This window comes from Rhinoderma darwinii, chromosome 1 (assembly GCF_050947455.1).
Source record: "Rhinoderma darwinii isolate aRhiDar2 chromosome 1, aRhiDar2.hap1, whole genome shotgun sequence".
Lineage (NCBI taxonomy): Eukaryota > Metazoa > Chordata > Amphibia > Anura > Rhinodermatidae > Rhinoderma > Rhinoderma darwinii.
The window spans coordinates 257,702,418-257,720,811 of NC_134687.1; positions in this window are offsets into that span (position 1 = coordinate 257,702,418).

Genomic DNA, 18,394 nt, shown 5'->3' on the forward strand with positions numbered 1-18,394 from the left:
TTGCCCGGTGTCGCCGCTAGCAGCCGCTATAGCTGCTACAGCGGTAGCGACAACACGGAGTAAAGAAGCGGCCGGGCGGAAATGTGACTGCTGAGTCACTGGGCGCTTCTGAAACAAGCAGGGGAAGGGAGCCAGCGCAGCGCCCCCTTCCACCTGCTGGAGTGATGCGCCCTGTGCAAAGGCACAGGTCGCACACCCCTGAAGGCCGGCCCTGGATATATATGAGATGATTGATAGATAGATAGATAGATATATAGATAGATAGATAGATAGATAGATAGATAGATAGATAGATAGATAGATACAGATGTAGCCATCTTACTCTTTACCTTGACTTTTCACGCATTAAATAAACAATGGCTAGATCTTTTATCTTGACTTTTTCAATTTCTTTTCAATGGCTTTTGTTGTGTGATATCACGCTGCAGCAAGTTATCAGAATCAAGTTAAAGGCGGCTACATCCATAGATAGATAGATAGATAGATAGATAGATAGATAGATAGATAGATAGATAGATAGATAGATAGATAGATAGATAGATAGATAGATACCAGCAGAGAGAGACAGCAGCACTCGGTTTCCAAGCAAAAGTAGTTCAGCAATGAAAGGGTGCCAGCAGATAGTCCTGATCCAAAGACCATATAGATATCCCAGAAATAAATCCAGCAGCACTCCGATAATCAAGGTGAAAAAAAGTGGTTTATTGTGCCAACATGGCAAGTGCAACGTTTCCGTCCCACCTTGGGACCTTTTTCAAGCATAGTGATACATGCAAATTCAGTGGTTTATATTGTGTGTATCCAATATACATAATCAATCTCATTAAAATAATGAGGCTGACATATACATCTCAAAATAACGTGAAGAAAACAATAGAAGAGTATCAGGGTAAAATAAATTGATACATACTGTGAACTCATGAATAAATTCTTAAAACAACATATAACATACATGATTTAAGAGAGAAAATAATATAATTACATAGATTACAATATTCAGCAGCTGAATAAAGATTTGAGACTGCACGACCAATAGCCAATCGGAAAGCAAGCATTCGATTGTTGTGTGACGTATGGGACCTGTCACCCACAATTAGCGTCTGTCCAACTCCAATGCGCATGCGTCGGATCAGTCCAGACCGGAAATGACGTACCGCTCTTGTCGCCAGGATACCGATCGCTGCTAAACAAAACTTCTGCAGGAAGTGAATTAGAAGACAGCGTAGCACATGATGTCCGTGATCAGCACAGAAAGGTAAATATACCAAAGATTTACAGACGCACGAAGCGGGCAATATAAAAGTACACAGATAAAACTTCAATATCATTATAAAGGTTATTCATTTGTATTATATATTACCACTTAGGTATAAAGTATAGGGTCCACACGAGGGAGGAGGGTCCCTGATCACTTTATGTGTTCAACGGTAGCCCCAAACCAGGTTCGTGGAAAAAAACGCATATCACTTTCGTGTATGCGGTCCAACACACATAACCATTTACTCGTGTATCGGACCCAAAGTACGCTCATATTAAAACAAAAAAGAAGAATGTACCTTTAATATAACCCTACTATAGGTCAAAAAAGAATAATAGTATGATATCAAATATACTGATCACTGGACATGATGAGCCAAATGTCTGTTCATAATTGATCTATATTTTATTCACATATATAAGTCACATTGATACTTTTGATGTTATATCAATATGTATGGTCTGGAGTGGTCCTGCAGTCCCATGATAATCTACAATAAAAAAGATATTGTTAAAAATTGTATCAAAAAGACATGTATCACAAAAACTGTATACTGGAGGAGAACAAAGCCAGAGGTTAGGATGTGACTGAGGGCAAAATCATCGTGAGATAGCTCTAGCAACATTAAATTAGATATTTAGACCATTAGGTCGCAAAGAATTCAATAAAAAAAATCCATTTTAATTCACATTTGTGTAGCAACATGTGCCTATCGCTACCCCTACAAGATATTGGGATATGGTCAAGGATCATAAATCTTAGATCCTTTTCCGTATGACCGAGCTCTGTGAAGTGTTTTGCTACGGGTAAATCATACTTCTTTTTTCTGATTGAGTATCAATGGTTATTCAATCTAGTTTTAAAATCACAAGTGGTTTCACCCACATATAACAATTGGCAGGGGCACCATAGTACATAGATTACCCAATCAGTGTCACAGGTTACATGATGTTTAATCTTATATGTTTTGTGTGTCACAGGATGTTCAAATAAATTGCCCCTATGCATAAGATTGCAATTAATACATCTATGGCATTGAAAATCTTTGTCAGCGGGTTTGATGGTGAGGTCATGGTTATGGATCAACTCATCCATAGCTGCCATTTCTACAGTAGTAATGTTAGGGTGATTAAGGCTATCATTATTCCATACACGTAACTCAGACAGATCCTTTTTTACTAATTCAATATACGTATTAATGGAATTTGACATAACTGGCGGCTGGAAACTACTTTTGTTAAATAGACCGAAATTCTTTAAACAAATATTCTTGGCCTCAACCTCTACTACATTTTCACAAGGTTGAGAATCGAACCACACTTTAAGTTTAACTGATCTGATAAAATTCTATAGATCAAGTTCCAATCATTGATCCAAGAATATTTGTTTAAAGAATTTCGGTCTATTAAACAAAAGTAGTTTTCAGTCGCCAGTTATGTCAAATTCCATTGATACGTATATTGAATTAGTCAAAAAGGATCTGTCTGAGTTACGTGTACGGAATAATGATAGCCTTAATCACCCTAACATTACTACTGTAGAAATGGCAGCTATGGATAAGTTGATTCATAACCATGACCTCACCATCAAACCCGCTGACAAAGGGGGTGCGGTCGTGGTTATGGATACCAAAACATATATGTCTGAAGCATACAGACAACTGAGTGATACAGATGTTTATAGAGTGTTAAATCATGACCCTAGAGGTGATATAGAGAAAAAAATAGAAAACTTCTTGACACAAGCATTTGATGAGGGCATTATTGACTCTGCATTACTGCATTACTCTAGTTATTGACCATCCAAATACTACTTGCCTTTATTTACTTACTAAAATCCACAAGGGACTGGTGAATCCGCCAGGTCGCCCGATTTTATCCGCCAGAGGATCTTTATTGAGTAACATCTCTATTTTTGTAGATAGGGCACTAAGACACTTTGCGACAGGAACTAAATCTTATATTAGGGACACTTCAGATTTTCTGCATAAATTAATACAGCTAAAACCTCCATCAGGGGCACTTTTTTTTTATGTTGTTTCCCTTTATACGTCCATAGGACATGACAGAGGTATTGAGGCAGTGAGACGTAAACTTAATAATTCGGAGTATGAGGTTTCATGTAGGGAATTTATAATCACTCTATTGGAGCTCATTCTGACCTCCAACTACTTTATGTTTGATGAGAAATTTTATATTCAACTAAAAGGTACGGCCATGGGGTCGAATATGGGCCCAACTTATGCCAACATATTTATGGACATGATAGAGGAGATGTGCGTCTATGTGTCCCACCACTTCACTCATGTTTTGGGGTGGTGGAGATACATAGACGACATCTTCCTCATCTGGACAGACACTGTGACCTCTTTGGAGTTATTCCATCAGTTCCTTAACCAGATCGATCAAAATATTCAATTTACCATGACTTATTCAAGTGAGAAGGTCCAGTTTCTTGATGTTAATGTTATGTTAAAAGATAATGTTCTGACTACTGGATTACATACGAAAGATACAGATCGTAATACCGTTTTACAGTTTGAGAGTTGCCACCCTAAAAACATGATACGGTCACTACCATTGAGTCAAATGATGAGAGCAAAACGGATCGTGGATGACCCGACCGATTTAGACACATCTCTAGACCTCATGATCTCCAACTTCACCCAAAGAGGGTACCCTAAACATCTACTGTATGCTCACAAAATGAAAATTAATAAAATTTCTAGGGAATCATTATTGAGTACATCTAAGCATATTAAAAGTAAACGGATACCATTTATATCTACGTACAATGCCTTAAGTGGTAATATCTCAAAAATATTGAACAGACATTGGCCTATAATAAAAAATAGTTATAATCACATTTCTGAATTGAATAAGCCACCTCTTATGTCTTACCGAAGATCTAGTAACCTACGGGATAAACTGGTGAAAACTAGGGTGGGTGAGATTCCGCTCAAGGGTAAACAAGCTCTGTTTAGATCTTTAAAACCAGGCAATTTTCCATGCCATAGATGTATTAATTGCAATCTTATGCATAGGGGCAATTTATTTGAACATCCTGTGACACACAAAACATATAAGATTAAACATCATGTAACCTGTGACACTGATTGGGTAATCTATGTACTATGGTGCCCCTGCCAGTTGTTATATGTGGGTGAAACCACTTGTGATTTTAAAACTAGATTAAATAACCATCGATACTCAATCAGAAAAAAGAAGTATGATTTACCCGTAGAAAAACACTTCACAGAGCTTGGGCATACGGAAAAGGATCTAAGATTTATGATCCTTGACCATATCCCAATATCTTGTAGGGGTAGCGATATGCGCATGTTGCTACACAAATGTGAATGAAAATTGTTTTTTTTTATTGAATTCTTTGCGACCTAATGGTCTAAATGTCGAATTTAATGTTGCTAGAGCTATCGCACGATTATTTTGCCCTCAGTCACATCTTAACCTCTGGCTTTGTTCTCCTCCATTATACAGTTTTTGTGATACATGTCTTTTTGATACAATTTTTAACAATATCTTTTTTTATTGTAGATTATCATGGGACTGCAGGACCACTCCAGACCATACATATTGATATAACATCAAAAGTATCAATGTGACTTATATATGGGAATAAAATATAGATCAATTATGAACAGACATTTGGCTCATCATGTCCAGTGATCAGTATATTTGATATCATACTATTATTCTTTTTTGACCTATAGTAGGGTTATATTAAAGGTACATTCTTCTTTTTTTTTTCAATATGAACGTACTTTGGGTCCGATACACGAGTAAATGGTTATGTGTGTTGGACCGCATACACGAAAGTGCTATGCGTTTTTTTCCACGAACCTGGTTTGGGGCTACCGTTGAACACGTAAAGTGATCAGGGACCCTCCTCCCTCGTGTGGACCCTATACTTTATACCTAAGTGGTAATATATAATACAAATGAATAACCTTTATAATGATATTGAAGTTTTATCTGTGTACTTTTATATTGCCCGCTTCGTGCGTCTGTAAATCTTTGGTATATTTACCTTTCTGTGCTGATCACGGACATCATGTGCTACGCTGTCTTCTAATTCACTTCCTGCAGAAGTTTTGTTTACCAGTGATAAGTATCCTGGCGCCAAGAGCGGTACGTCATTTCCGGTCTGGACTGATCCGACGCGTGCGCATTGGAGTTGGACAGACGCTGATTGTGGGTGACAGGTCCCATACGTCACACAACAATCGAATGCTTGCTTTCCGATTGGCTAGTGGTCGTGCAGTCTCAAATCTTTATTCAGCTGCTGAATATTGTAATCTATGTAATTATATTATTTTCTTGCTTAAACCATGTATGTTATATGTTGTTTTTAGAATTTATTTACGAGTTCACAGTATGTATCAATTTATTTTACCCTGATACTCTTCTATTGTTTTCTTCACGTTATTTTGAGATGTATATGTCAGCCTCATTATTTTAATGAGATTTATTATGTATATTGGATACACACTATATAAACCACTGAATTTGCATGTATCACTATGATTGAAAAAGGTCCCAAGGTGGGACGGAAACGTTGCACTTGCCATGTTGGCACAATAAACCACTTTTTATCACCTTGATTATCGGAGTGCTGCTGGATTAATTTCTTAGATAGATAGATAGATATATATATAGATAGATAGATAGATGATAGCGTTCGACTGTTCCTCCCACATACCTCCAGCTTCTCTATGCTCCGCTCTGGCGGCGCCTGCAGCATCAGAGAGGAGGAATGTACTAGCAGACGTGCGCCTGTCGTGCTGCACGTCTGCTAGGTAAAGTGCGCTCCCCTGCCCTCCCCACGTTCCCCCCCCTGGCCCTGTATGCACAAGATGCTGCCCCCAATTTTTAGTTCAGTTTTTCCGCCTTAGGCGGCAGGCTCACCTCACCTCATGGCGGGTGTGGCCCTGCTGATGCCCAACATCAATGGTATGATGTCTTCAAGGGATGGCCCCCCAAATGGCAAAAGGAGTTTTCAACTGGATTTTTCACCCTATGCTTGTCATTTTAATTATCCTTATACTTCTCACTGGTTTCAATTGATATATCTTCTGTAAATTAAGACACCTCTCTAGTTTGTTTCAACTTATTTATGTAAAGTAAGAAGGGGTTAGGAAGGGATAGGCTCATGTGTGGCCGACAAATACTTCATTTGTTCTTTAGATAAATGATTCGCAGCTGATCTGTGGGAAAGTGTCTCAAGGTAAGTCCCCAGTTTACACCGCTACCCGTGTTAATCCATGCCATACGACAGTATCCACTGTAACTCATGATAAGTAGATTCCCCAATCTAATGGCTACTATACTAGTGAAGGGAGGGGTAGGAAGATCCCAGCATGAATAGGAGTATGGGGTCCAATTGGGACAAAATAGGTGAATACAGTATTTTGGCAAAAAGAGGGGAAATTTGAGATTAATGTATTTGAAGTGCATACCTCTTTATTAATGTATCAAAATAACTGTTTTTCATCAATTAAGAATACAGTCCTCATTGTTTAAAGGTAAGTCTCATGTACTGTTTGAAAGAAGCTGTTTGAAAAGGGGAACAGATTCTTTCCACCACAGGATGTGTTTGACATGCTGAGAGATTACAGATAAAAAATAGTTATGTATTTTCTAAGATTGTAGCTGAGAAAGAGCCATTACATATGTAGGACAGTATATAGATAACATCATAAGATATTCTGTAGCTAAGAAGTAAAAAGCCTTACTTTATGTAAAAGTGACGTATGTATACTACTGTTGTGATTATCTGATTGGTTGATGTGTTTTTTTACTGAAAACATTAATAATATTGTAGCCCATAGTTTTGCAGAATCTGCACGATACACTAAGCACTAAGCACTGGGTATCTGGGTTATTCTCCGGGCGTATATTGAATTACGTATATATTATATACTTGATAATTGTTCTACCTGTGAGATCAACTCTGTTAATAATGTCACACTCCCCACTGTGGATAGTGCTGCTACAACCTCCCCCTGTAGATCATGCCACACACAGCCCCCTATATTTAGTGCCACACCCTCTGTAGATAGTGCCACAGCCCTCTGTAGTGCCACACAGCCTCCTTGTAGATCATGTCACACAGCCCCCTAGTAGATGGTGCCACACAACCCCCTTGTAGATGGTGCCACAGAGCTCCCTTGTAGATCGTGCCACACAGCCCCCTTGTGATTGTGCCACACAGCCCCCTTGTAGATCATACCACACAGCCCCCTTGTAGATCGTGCCACACAGACCCCTTGTAGTTTATGCCACACAGCACCTTTCAGATAGTGCACTATAGATAGTGCCAAACAACCCCCATTGAAGATAGTGTTATACAGCCCCCTGTAGATAGTGCTCCCATTAAACAATAAGCACTGTGGCTGCCGACGGCCCACTAATGTACTGACCCCTCTGGCATTTGCCAAAAATGACAGATGGTCAGTACGGCCCTGCCCACTAGTAGTTTTTAAGAAGAAAAGTAGAAATATCCTAGGAAGATGTACTATTTTGGTGCCATGAGCATAAAGATGGTACTAGAAACCAAGCCTACTCATAGTCTGCCCAGCTGGAATTGTGTACAGAGAAAACAGAAGGGGGTAAACATTGAACCTTGGGCACCCCAACACAGAGAGTATGTGGAGAGGAAGTACAGACACTGAAAGTGCAGTCAGAGATATAGGCGGGAAATCAGGAAAGGAGAGTATCCTTAAATCTAAAGGAATGGAGAGTGTGAAGGCTTTATATAAGAAACAGTTGAAAGTAATGTACCCAGGAAGTATTGCCAGTCATGCATTATAAATCTACAGTGTACAGAATATGTGGTATAGGGTTATTTTACCTTTTGAGTGGTGGCACATATGAAACATTTTACAGAAAAACATGAAAAGAAAACGTTCTATGATGTTATGTAAATGTTAATTTGTTTTAATTAAAAAGGCGTAATTCAAATACTCAGTACACATCTATTCACAGTCAATACAAAAAGCTCTCCAGTGTCCTATTCATTAGCAGATAGGTAGATATAGTAAAGAGGTATTTCAAGATGTTAAAATCTTTAAGGAAAACTGATGTTAACCCCTTAGTGACCACCAATACGCCTTTTTACGTTGGTCACTAAGGGGCCTTAGGCTAGGCTGACGCCTTTTCACGTTCGCCTAGTCTTAGTCCTGCACGGGTCTCCCGTGCAGGCTGGAGCCGGGGCTCAGCTGTCTAATGACAGCTGAGCTCCTGCTCCAACGCCGCGAACGAATGCGACTATAGAAAAACGAATAAAATAGTTTGGTCATTAGGGCCTAAAATGGGCTGGTCACTAAGGGGTTAAGCAGTAATTAAATGAGCCACTTCTTCCATTAAACAGTTATGTTTGCAATATTTTTAACCTAATAAGCTTGGAAGCCAGTAGAATTTAAAAAAAGGTTTACTCATATTTTTAGCTAAGCATACATCGTTAGATTTTAACCCCTTAAGGACGCAGCCTAGTTTTGGCCTTAAGGCTCAGAGCCCATTTTTCAAATCTGACATATTTCACTTTATGTGGTAATAACGTCAGAATGCTTAAACCTACCCAAGCGATTCTGAGATTGTTTTCTTGTGACACATTGGGCTTCATGTTCGTGGTAAAATTTGGTCGATATATTCAGTGTTTATTGGTGAAAAATTGCAAAATTTAGAGAAAATTTTTAAAAAATAGCATTTTTCAGAATTTAAATGCATCTGCTTGTAAAACAGACGGTTATACCACCCAAAATAGTTACTAGTTCACATTTCCCATAAGTCTACTTTAGATTGGCATCATTTTTTGAACATTCTTTTATTTTTCTTGGACGTTACAAGGCTTAGAACATAAACAGCAATTTCTCAGATTTTTAAGAAAATGTCAAAAGTCTTTTTTTTAAGGTACCTCTTGTGTTCTGAAGTGGCTTTGAGGGGCCTATGTATTAGAAACCCTGATAAAACACCCCATTTTAAAAACTAGACCCCTCAAAGTATTCAAAACAGCATTTAGAAAGTTTTTTAACCCTTCAGGCATTTCACAGGAATTAAAGCAAAGTGGAGGTGAAATTTGCAAATGTCATTTTTATTGCTGAATTTCAATTTTATTCATTTTTTTTCTGTAACACAGAAGGTTTTACCAGAGAAACACTACTAAATATGTATTGTCCAGATTCTGCAGTTTTTAGAAATGTCCCACATGTGGCTCTACTGCGCTCGTGGAATAAAACACAAGCCCTAGAAGCAAAGAAGCACCTAGTGCATTTTGAGTCCTCTTTTATATTAGAATATAATTTAGGCAGCATGCCAGGTTTGAAGAGGTGTTGAGGTGCCAAAACAGTAGGAATACCCCAATAGTGACCCCATTTTGGAAACTACACCCCTCAAGGAATTCATTTATGGTTGTTGTTACCATTTTGACCGCACAGTTTGTTCACAGCCCGTATTTGAATTGGGCTGTGAAATGAAAAAAATGTCATTTTTTCCAATAAAATGTCATTTGTGATCAAAATTTCTTATTTTCACAGGAAACAAAATACCCCATTTTGTTGCCCAATTTGTCCTTAGTGTGGCAATACCCCATTTGTGGTGATAAACTGCCGTTTGGGCTCATGGGAGGGCTCAGAAGGAAAGGAGCGCTATGTGTTTGTTGGAGTGTAGATTTTGCTGGATTGTTTTTCGGGTACCACGTCGCATTTGCAGAGCCTCAGAGGTATCAAAGCAATGGAACTCCACCAGAAGTGACCCCATTTTGGAAACTACACCCCTCGAGGAATTCATTTATGGTTGTTGTTAGCATTTTCACCACACAGTTTTTTAACAGCACCTATTTCAATTGGGCTGTGACATTAAAAAAAATTCATTTTTTCCAAGAAGATGTAATTTTTTATAAAAATTTCTTATTTTCACAGGGAACAAAATACTCCATTTTGTTGCCCAATTTCTCCTGAGTGCAGCAATACCCTATTTGTGGCGATAAACTGCTGTTTGGGCCCATGGGAAGCCTCAGAAGGGAAGTAGCGCTGTGTGTTCTTTGGAGTACAGATTTTGCTGGTTTGGTTTTCGGGTGACATGTCATATTTGCAGAGCCCCAGAGGTAACAAAGCAATGGAAACCCACCAGAAGTGACCCCATTTTGGAAACTACACCCCTCAAGGAATTCATTTATGGGTAATGTGACCATTTAGACCCCATAGTTTCTTCACAGAACTTATTTGAATTGGGCTGGGAATGAAAACAAAATTATTTTTTTTAAATCATATGTAGTTTTGGCTGAAAATTTCTTATTTTCACAAGAAACAAAATACCCCATTCTGTTGCGCAATTTGTTCTGAGTGCCGCAATACCCCATTTGTGGTGATAAACTGCCGTTTGGGCCCATGGGAGGGCTCAGAAGGAAAGGACCACCATTTGGCCTACTGGGGATTTTCTAGTGCGAAGTCATGTATGCAGAAGCACCTGAGGTACCAGTACAGTTGAAACCCGCAAGAAGTGACCCCGTTTTAAAAACTACACCCTTAAGGCATTCATCTAGAGGTGTAGTGAGCATTTTGACCGGAGACCTACACCCCATAAACTGTAATGTGGGTTCTCCCGGGTATGGCAATACTCTACATGTGGCTGTTATCAGCTGCCTGGGCTCACAGCAGGGCCCAGAGGGGAAAGACGAGGGGGGATAAGCTGTGTGGAGTGCATGAGGGTAAGTAAAATTGGGGTAAATTATAAACCAAGGGATGTATGATAAATTTTAAAACACTCTTTCATACAGAGCTCTGGTTATTCGGGACACGTGTCACATTGATATATTGTGTCATCCCTTATCGCCCTCTTATAGCAGACTTTGCACCTCTTTTGACTTTTTCCCTTCTTGCCAGTTTGGGGAACTTCTCCTGGAAAGTGTTGCCGCCCTGGTACGATGCGTGTGGCCCCGCTTCCAGAAATACTAGGTGCCCCCCCTTCTTGGTCCCTAAAGATTTGGTTCTTGATAATCACCTCTTGAAATTCCAGGAAAATTCCTGTCTGGCCTGCACATCGACGTAGCACGTACGCATTGTACAATGCCATCTGTATGATGTGCCCGGCCAGCTTCTTATACCACACCGCATGGCGCTGTAGGGCTTCAGGATTTGATCTGACAAGTCCATCCCTCCCATGTACCTATTATAGTCCAGGATGCAGTCTGGTTTGGGGGTGGCCTTTCCTTCATATATCCTAAATCTGTAGGTATACCCTGATGCACTCTCGCACAGCATATACATCTTCACGCCATACCTTGCCCTCTTACCCGGCAGGTACTCGCGGAATTGAACCCTCCCTTTAAAATGTACCAGGGACTGATCAATAGAAATACACTATGGGAAAACCGGGCACTGAAACGGTCTAATAGGGGTCTCCGTTTATACAAACGGTCAAAACTGGGGTCATCTCGGGGTGGGCACGGCTCATTATCAGTATAATGTAAGAAGCGAAGTATTGCCTAATTTATTTATTTTTTTAGGTTACAGTTCAGTTCTGAAGTTGCTTTGAGGGGCCCATATATTAGAAACCCCTATCAAACACCCCATTTTAGAAACTACACCCCTCAAAGTAGTTTTTTTGGTCAGAAAATCCTCTTTATACCATTTTTTTTATAACACAAAAGGATTTATCAGAGAAACGCAACTTAATACGTATTGCCCAGATTCTGCAGTTTAGAGAAATATCCCACATGTGGCGCTAGTGCAGTAATGGACTGAAGCACCGGCTTCCGAAGCAAAGGAGCACCTAGCGGATTTTGAGGCCTCTTTTTTATTAGGCACCATGTCCGGTTTGAAGAGGTCTTGTGGTGCCAAAACAGTGCAAACCCCCCAAAAGTGACCCCATTTTGGAAACTAGACCCCTTGAGGAATCCATTGTAGTTTTCTTGGGGTGCATGCAGCTTTTTGATCAGTTTTTATTCTATTTTTAGGTGGTGTGGTGACTAAAAAAAGGCAATTCTACTATTGTTTTTTTATTCTTTTTTTTTTTACAGAATTCACCGTGCGCTATAAATGACATATTCACTTTATTCTGCGGGGTGATACGATTACGGCAATACCAGATGTTTATAGTTTTTTTTTATGTCTTATGGCGTTTGCACAATAAAATTAGTTTTGTAAAAAATCATTCACTTTTTGTGTTACCTTATTCTAAGCGCCAGAACTTTTTTCTTTTTCAAACAATAAAGCCGTGAGAAGACTTATTTTTTGCGTAACGAACTGTAGTTTCGATCAGGACCATTTTTCGGTACATCCGACTTTTTTATCTCTTTTTATTCCATTTTTTGGGAGGTGAAGTGACCAAACAATTGTGATTGTGGTACGGTTTATTATTATTTTCTTTTACGGCGTTCACCGTGCGGGATAAATAACGAAATAATTTTGTAATTCAGGCCGTTAGGGACGCGGCGATAACAATTATGTATAGTTTACTTGTTTGTTTATATATTTTTATTAATAATAAATGACTGATAAGGTAAAAAGGGGGATTTTTACTTTTAATACTTTTAAAACTTTTATTTTCTTATTTTTACACATCTTTTTTTAACTTTTTTTTAACTTTATTACTTTGTCCCACTAGGGGACTTGAGGGCAGGAGGCCCTGATCGCTATTCTAATACACTGCACTACATGCGTAGTGCAGTGTATTAGAACTTTCAGCTACTCACTGACAGCAAGCATAGTGGGTCCTGATGTTGTCAGGACCCACTAGGCTTCCGTCTATGGCATAGCCGGATGCCATTGTTTGGTGTCCGGTTGCCATAGTCACCATCGCCGGCCGCAATCGTGTAGCAGGCCGGCGATGGCAGCTTAACCCCTAAAAAGCCGCGATCTCTATAGAACGCGGCTTTTAAGGGGTTAATCAGCGGGGACACAGCGATCGGTCCCCGCTGTAGGAGCTGTGACAGCTCCTGTACGAGACAGCAGCTGTCACAGCTCCTGTATGAGTTGGGAGGACGGCCGAAACGGCCGTTACTCCCGAGACGTGCTATTAGGTCATGGAGCGCGAACGATACAGCTACCATGACCTAATAGTACGTCCAGGAGCGGGAAGGGGTTAACTAAGTTGTATACGTTATTGTTGTGTTTAAAACTTAAAGGGAATGTGTCGCAAATTAAATATTTTTTTTTAAGTAAGTTACTTATTTTTATTATATTTTTTAAGTTTTTTGCTTTATTTTTTTTCTTAAATAATTAAAAATAACATGTTTTCCTATGTTGGCCACCAGAGAGAGATCACTTCCCAGAATTACTGCAAGGTGAATAAGGTACAGCAAGCTGACTCACAGCTGCTGTAAATGTGGGAGGGAATCTCACCCCCTCCCTATTTTTGGCTACAAGCCAGGAAAAGGTTTCTTCAATTGCTAAGCAGTGTCCGGCTCCCATTTTAGGAATGATTGTACAATGCAGCTGCTAGACGCTATAGGACACACCAAAAGGCTAAGGGTATGTTCACGTGCTTACTAAAAAAAGTCTAAAAATACGGAGCTGTTTTCAAGGGAAAACAGCTCCTGATTTTCAGACATTTTTTAATCAAATTAACATTTTTTGCAGCGTTTTTTATGCCCGTTTTTCTATAGAGTCAATGAAAAACGGCTCCAAAAACGGCTCAAGAAGTGACATGCACTTCTTTTTCGCGGGCGTCTTTTTACATGCCGTTTTTTGAAAATGAGGCGTAAAAAAATGCCCCGTTGGAACAGAACTCCGTATTTCCCATTGAAATCAATGGGCAGATGATTGTACGCGTTCTGCTTCCAATTTTTCAGCCATTTTTCAAGACGTTTACGGCCCGAAAAACAGCTGAAAACACTACGCGTGCACATACCCTAAGAATGATGAAAGTGAAGTGAATGACTTTTCAATTGACAGGTTCACACGGCGTGTATTTGACGTGGTTTTTTGGCACATTTTACGTGCCAAAAACCGCATCAAAAAATGCTTTATTACGCTTTTCATTTACATAATTGGTAAAGTGCGCTGTTAGTACATACAACGCACATTTTTACAAACACGTTTTAAAAAAACGCGTTGTGTAAATAAAGAGGTGTCGAGTCAATGCCTTTGCACGTAAAACACGCCAAATGTTCCCATAGTCAATGGAAGTCCTAATTATGCGCCAAAAAGCACACACAAAATGCGCAAAAAACCCTCAAAAAAGCGTCAATCGCTTGATTAAGCTTCCCATTTATATCAATGGGAAAGCGAGCCGTTAGTTTTTTACGCAGGCGTTTTTAAAAAACACTTTGCGTAAAAAAGAACAGTGTGGGGGAGAGTTATGTGTGGCGCAGTTGCATGTTTGGGGGGGATTTGTGTGTTTGGGTGTGGGGGGTGCTCGCCGCTGATTCTACAAAATAGCTGATAAGTGGCTATGAAGGATCAACGGCGCCCGTGCATACTCCACTACACAAAAATAGAACACAGCTCTTCTGCGTACACTACACACACACACAGCTCTGCTGCGCGCGCACACACAGCCCTGCTATGCATACATACACAGCCCTGCTACACACAAACACAGCTCTGCTACACACACACACACACACACACACGGTTCTGCTACACACACATGGCTCTGCTACACACACACACACACACACACACATACAGCTAAGGTACACACACACACACACACACACACACACACACACATACACACACACACACACACACCTCTGTTACACACACACACAGCTCTGACACACACACACACACACACCACTCTGCTACACACACACTCACACACAGCTCTGCAATACACATGCACACACATACGGTTACAGCAGGTGTGCGGGGGGCCACATGGGGGGGGCGCGAGAGGAGGTCAAGGGGGGGGCGAGGTGGGGGGGCCGTCAGGTGGGGGGGATGCATGGGGGGGATGCGCGGGAGGGGGCTTTGTGAGAGAGAGAGACAAAGACACACACGTTACCTGCAGTGCGGCCAGTCTTCATAATGGCGCCGGCTTTCCCCCTACAAACCAGCTTCTGTGCTGGGTCGCTCTGAACTGCGCCTGCGCAGTACAGAGTGAAATAGTAAAAGCAGAGGATACAATGAACGAGAGTCGTTCATTGTATCCTATGCACTGTAACTGCCATATTCCATCTGTGTATGTGTCGTTAAGAGACACAAACAGATGAATTAAAACATGGCAGCCCCCAGTAAAGTAAGAAAGTGTTAATTAAAAAAAACATTGCGTGTGAAAAAATAAAATCAATATAATATTTGACTAAATAAAAACACATAAATAAATAATTAAAAAAAATCATGACACTTTCCCTTTAAAGAATAACTACCAGAATATCTATATATAAGCCCCATTAATGTGCCCTAAAAGCACCAATTTCTGTGCTGAGCTGTCTGATGTTTAAGTGACAAATCTTATAAAGCACTGATCCCCAAACACCGGGCGGCAGACCAATACCGGTCCGTGGATAATTTGGTACCGGGCCGCTGTATCTGGTATCTGCCCCGGTGGCCGCAAGGAATTTCGGGCGAAAACAACTGCTATTTGTTGTGGGATTTACCTCTGCATTGCATTCAATGGGGAAAACCTGCAACAAATAAGCAACGTTTACGCAAATACAATTGACATGCTGTGGAATAAAACTGCACCGCATGTCAATTTCTGAGCTGTTCTTCTGCTCACTATTTAAGCAGCGTGTGGATTAAATTTGTTCTAATCCACTTCCCCTCATCTACTTTGCTGCTAAACTGGATTGACTTCCTGTGTTCTTGTGTGGGATATGGTGTGTGATACGGTATGTGACATATGAATTGAGTGCTTGCTAATAGAAGTTTGCAAAACTGACACAATTTAAAACCCTTTTTTCCTTCTTAGCTTCTGTCCTTCTGAGAGGCTGACTAGGGGTAGGGGTTAACTGCTCTCAGGTGATATAAATTAGCCCTCAGGCCTCTGTAGAGCTTGCTCTGTTTTGGCTTGCTAAATCAAGTGGTTTGTATATCAAGTGAAGTTACTAAACCGGAGTTAAAAAGAGGCGTTAAAGCCCCTGTAAGTACTCTTCTTTTCTTATACTTTAACAATTGTTCACTGTTTTTTTTTGTACCTGGGATAATGGATAGCAAGATTGGAGGTTTTCTTCAGTACACAGTTTGCCATATGTATGCATGACTGGAGCAGGAGTTCCAAGGTGAATACCTCTGTGGCAGATGTGAGCATGTTGTTCACCTGGAAGTTCGCATTAGAGATCTGGAGGAGGAAAATGCAACACGGAGGGATATAGACAATCTTGAGCGGAGCATGCTGCTCACTGAGCAAGCAGTTAGTGGGGTAGAACCGGAGGGTGAAGACATGGGTCAGCAGGATCAGGCAAGTAGCTGGGTTAATGTAGTTAGGGGCAGTAGAAAGGGGCCCAAGAAAAGGAAGGCCAATCCGGTTTCTGATATTCCAAGCAAAATTGCCAAGTTGGATGATGATGCGAGGGTGTCGGTCTCAGAAATGGCAGCCCTAGTGGATACTGATCTTCCTAACAGCCGGGAGAACAGCCCAGCTAGTAGTCGGGGGATTCTATAATCAGGAAGACGGATAGAATAATTTGTAGCCAAGACCGCCTCAACCGAATGGTTTGCTGTCTCCCTGGTGCCAGGGCTCGGCATGTGGTGGAATGGGTGGATGAATTACTGGGAGGGGCTGGTGATGATCCAGATGTCGTGGTCCATGTAGATACCAACGACAGAATAAATGGTAGGTGGAGGAACCTTAAGAACAATTTTAAAGAACTAGGCTACAAGCTGAAGGGAAGGACCTCCAAGGTAGTATTCTCAGGAATACTGCCTGTGCCATGTGCATCACAGGAAAGACAGCGGGAGCTCAGGAAGTTAAATGCATGGCTTAAGTCTTGGTGTAGAGGAGAAGGCTTTGCTTTCCTAGAGCACTGAGCTGACTTTTCATTGGGGTATAAACTGTATTCTACAGATGATTTTCACCTAAATGGAAGGGGATCTGCTGTGCTGGGGGAGGGAATTCTAGCTGGGGTGGTAGAGTATTTAAACTAGGGCTGAGGAGGGAGGTCAATGTAGAGAATAAAAGGGGTAGTCAGGTTAGAGAGGGGTTAGACTATATTGGTGGGGGGAGAAACAGACTATGGGGAGAGGACTAGTCAACAGGATAAGGAGATCCTTTTGTTACAAAACAGCAGTGAAAATAAAAATGCCCTAATAATGTCAAATAATCACATTTCTGAAACTGAAAGTGAAAAAATTAAGGGCAAGTTAAAGTGTATGTTCACAAATGCCAGAAGTCTAGCAAGCAAAATGGGGGAGCTGGAGGCCTTGGTACTGGAAGAAAATATAGATGTAGTTGGTGTTGCAGAAACATGGCTAGACGCTTCACATGACTGGGCTGTAAATCTACAGGGTTTTACACTGTTTCGGAAAGACAGGACAAATAGGAAAGGCGGTGTATGTCTGTATGTGAGAAGTGATATGAAGGTGAGTGTGAAAGAGACAATAGTGGGTGAGGACTGTGAGGAGGTTGAAACCTTGTGGGTGGAACTAGAAAGGGAGGTAAACACTGAAAAAATTACTTTTGGTGTAATCTATAGACCCCCCAATATAAATGAAGAGATAGAAGGTCAAATATATAAACAAATGGAGCGGGCTGCACAGGCCGGTACTGTAGTAATAATGAGAGATTTTAATTACAGGGATATTAATTGGTGTCATGGTTCGGCTTCAACTGCAAAAGGGAGAAATTTCCTCTATCTGTTGAGGGAGAATTTTATGGGCCAGTTTGTGGAAGACCCGACTAGAGGTGAAGCTCTGTTCGATCTGGTCATTTCTAATAATGCAGAGCTTGTTGGGAATGTCAATGTGCGTGAAAACCTCGGTAACAGTGATCACAATATAGTAATATTTTACCTATACTGTAAAAAACAAAAACAGGCTGGGAGGGCAAAAACACTTAATTTTTAGAAGGCCAATTTCCCCAGGATGAGGGCTACAATTCAGGATATAGACTGGGTAGAACTAATGTCAAATAATGGCACAAATGATAAATGGGAGATTTTTTCTACTTTGTGTAATTATAATGCAAAATTTATTCCTATAGGTGACAAGTATAAACGACTAAAATTAAACCC